Source organism: Sitophilus oryzae, unplaced genomic scaffold (assembly GCF_002938485.1).
Source record: "Sitophilus oryzae breed Bouriz unplaced genomic scaffold, Soryzae_2.0 scaffold_811_pilon_pilon, whole genome shotgun sequence".
Taxonomy (NCBI): Eukaryota; Metazoa; Arthropoda; class Insecta; order Coleoptera; family Curculionidae; genus Sitophilus; species Sitophilus oryzae.
In genome coordinates, this window is record NW_022147430.1 from 2,196,750 (window position 1) to 2,200,831 (window position 4,082).

Sequence of the window (4,082 nt, forward strand, 5' to 3'; positions counted from 1 at the left end):
TAGCGGTATAGTCTGTTCAACGAGAAGATCCTTGACAGTGATAGATGTGTCTGTCATTTTAATTTCAAAGTAGTTTATTTTATTTTACAAAGAAATAAGTTGGTACAACTGGAACGCATAGCAGGAAATTAATATATGTATTTAAAATTTGACTGACAAGTAACTTCAAAATGTTATGAAAAAAACTGTATAAAACTGAAAAAATGTAATCGAGTTATTTTATTTAATAAAAAACGGTATGTGTTAATACAAAACAAACAAAAACAAGACACCACATACCAAAAATATAAAAAAAGAACTATTTCTTACTTTCAAGCTTTATGAAACTTCCCGCATTTATGATTATATTTATCAATATAACTTATGTACAAATACAAATTTGTAATATCCCGCAAGAATAAATAAAACAACATAAATAAAACAAACTATTTTATTAATAATAACACTTACCAAATTTTATACCTCACAGGTTGATTAATTAACTTTAATCTTAATTTTCTTAAACCAGTACCTTTTGACATTTTTCTACAGTACTAAAATTCATTATTTACCTATCGTGTGATGTCGATATTTTACAGCTGCTCCAGTTTTTAGTATGTGTTTAGTATGGTCCTTCTACCATATTCGAGATGCACTTATCTACGACGAGATGGTATACGAACTTTATTGATAGTAACTTTATTGGTGTATCTGTATAAGACTTTCCTCCTGGGCAGCGAGTATTAACCATAAACTGTGCTTTAGGTTCTACAGTTAATTTTCACTCGATTTTTCCTCCACTTGACTTCAAAAGACACAAAACACACGTAATTAACACGAATCAAAATGCACATCTTCCAAAACGCAGGGTATTTGACAAAAGTTTTCACAAAATTATAACCTATAATTTGGCAAGACCTTGACAAACGTCTTTGAATAAGAAGACTAAGGAAGGAGCATAATGCCATCCATGTATTCGTGCATGGTGGGCGGAAAAGCCACCATAAAAGCTCTCTAGGGTGGGGATCCTTGACAGTTCTGTTTGACGATTCATTTGACACATCTGAATTTGATTTGAAATTTTGTGGATTTGTCAGTCTTTACGGAGCTTATTTTATGTTATTTATTATTTATTCTACTACTGATAGTTGTATAAAGGTAGTAAATCTAGATGGAAATTGTGGCAGAACTTAAATTAACAGTGACACTATCGCGATTTATCGAAAAAGACTCTAAAATAGTTGGTTGTGTAGCGTGCGGTAGATCTCGGCAAAAATTGAGTGAAATAATGGAACAACTTTTCGCTTGTAAGTGACTATATAATATACATACGTGTAGTAAACCGATCATTTATGAAATTCACTTAAATTAACTAAATTATATATTTTTCTTGCATTTTTAGCTTTTATTTATTACTTGTCAAAGATTAGATGTCAAAGAATTTAGATACGTTAATTTGACTTACCTGCTTCAGTAGCGTATCGGATGTTTGTGTTAATAAATACTTATTATAACTTATCTATTTTTATTAGAATTGTATATTTTTATAACAATTTTAATAACTACCAATATTTATTCACAACGTAAAATAAAACAACAAATTATTGAGTCTACCCCACGTCTACCCTACATCATAGTTTTACATTTTTTAAATAAAATTAGAACGACACTGATAAACCGGAATTAAAGTCGGCCATATTTGAGGCCCATCGCGGTGTACCGTATTTCGCGGTGTAAGATTTTTGATATGCTCCTTCCTTAGTCTTCTTATTCAAAGACAAACGTCAAAAATCTAAAGGTGAGTTCATACGCATCGGCGTCCGTTTGTCGTTCCGTCAAACCAATAAAATTGAATTACGATCTGTCATTTTTGAAATAAGCCAATAAAACTGGTTAAAAACAACAAGTAACAACGCATGACGAATTTATATTTAAACCCATCCATAGTTAACTTAAAAATTATTAGAAACTTTTTTAGTAAAATAAATAGATTGGTATGGGACTTCATCTCTGCTTTTCTTCTGTCATCGTCTGTCGAAATCTTACCTGAGATAAAAAACAGAGTATAGTATATTTTGACCGCAGAATCACGATTATCACCCAATACGATTTTTCCGCGAATTTTTTTTTAAAAATTGTATTTTTTTTTAGTTTTCAGTTAAAAGTCATAATTTCTTGACAATATACAGCAACATAGGTAGTAGATTAAATTTACCAGACAGAAAAAAACGGAAAGATCCTCAAAAAAGGTCCTAAGTAAAATAACTCGGTTATTTTGGAGTCATTAGAAAAACGGTAAAAAAGAAATATGTTTCTTTTATAGAGATCTTAAGTACTAACCCTGAAAATATTTGCACTTATTCAAAACTCGCCCTGTATAATATCCAGAAAATCGACATTAAGGCTCTCCTTCCCACTGGTGCTAGCCTAGCATTTGTAAGGGTTTGGCTGTCACAAAATGCTGCAAAAACCATGTAAACTTTCTTCACGAATCTTTTTTTATTTGTTTGTATACATCTTAAGATGTGCTTATAACTATATTTCCTTCCCCAAACTCATCTCAAACTGTTTCAAATTTGCCCCTAAAAAAAGATGATTTTATAAGTAATTTTTTTAGCATTAAATGTATTTAAATCGATTTTAAAACTAATTACGAGCATGTCCGGAAGCTTCCTTAATAAAGTGAAACAAAAATTATTTCAAAATATTAAAAAACATTGTCGCAATTTTGTGACGCCCGACCCTCTGCAAACCCAATTTTCATCATTTTTCTTGCCCGTAATGTGGCGCACTCACGTGAATTTTGTTGCTGACGCTTTTGAAGGCGGGCAAAGGAAACCAGGTACGTGTTCGAATTATTTGGATACATTATTTTATAACGCTTGTCTCTTACACAATAATTTGAAATTTTTATTTTGTAATCAAATCACACGGCAAACAAAATTTCCGTTGCATCTATTGTGTGTGTATGGTCATTGTTCATGATGCAATGTGACAAAACATAAAACAATAAATAATTAATAAGATGGTTTGACCACTGTGAAGTAATGGAAGTCCACAGTAACATGGACCGGCGCCGGCGCACGGCGCGTCTTCAATGAGCAAGAATTAGAGTAAAATCGTTATATCGCATTAAATAAAGAGATAGTACATGATACATCATACAAAGATTACGTGATATAATAATTGTTACTACCTATTCTTACTTTGCTCTATTATTTTTAAATTGTTTAAAAAATTAATATTGTTAAAAGTGATAAAAATTATACTCGGTTAATTATATACGGTGATAGTTAAAGTGCCATAATAGTAGTACTCTACAAACAAAAAATAATTCGTTGAAAAAAAAACACACCAAAATAAAATAAAAAATCCTGAGATGTACTAATAAGATGATATCTTTACTCAAAAAGTATGTATTACATATACGAAGTCAATGGACATACATATAGGCAATAATAATGCATATAATCATTTACTATATTAGATAATAATATTGTTTAAAAAATGGACGATTACGATGGACTACTTAACTTTTAACAGAGATATTTCTAATAGGCATATTTCTAGATTTTCTAGGATCCACCAATTCGGTCAAAAGACATTTTATGTAGAATTCCGTAAGCTGTTTTTTCCAAAAAACTTCATCTTTGAAAATAATTTCGTGTTTAATCCCCAAGGGTGTCCAGGGTCACTAAAAACATTGATTATCTCCAAAAAAAATATATTAATATTTCATAAAGCTTGTTATCAATTTACAACAAGTAGGTTTTGGAGCATCAAAAACAAGTAGGTTTTGGAGCAAAACAAAAGTAAATGAATAATGGAATTGTCGTAACTAATAAAATGCTATTATGTCGCAGCAGAAGTGTCTCAATTTTGTATTTTTTTTAAAACGTATATTTTACAAATATTTTTTTTATGATGAATGTAGATAATAGGGGTAAGTTTTTACTGTTTTTCTGCCTCTTTCACATTTTAATAATATTTTCCCATATATGTGTTAGAGTCATTTTTGTTAAAATATATTATAATTTTGTCGAGCAAAATAAATCTGCCCCAAACTGCCACCCTGTGTGGTAGAGAATATTGTTTTGTTGGAT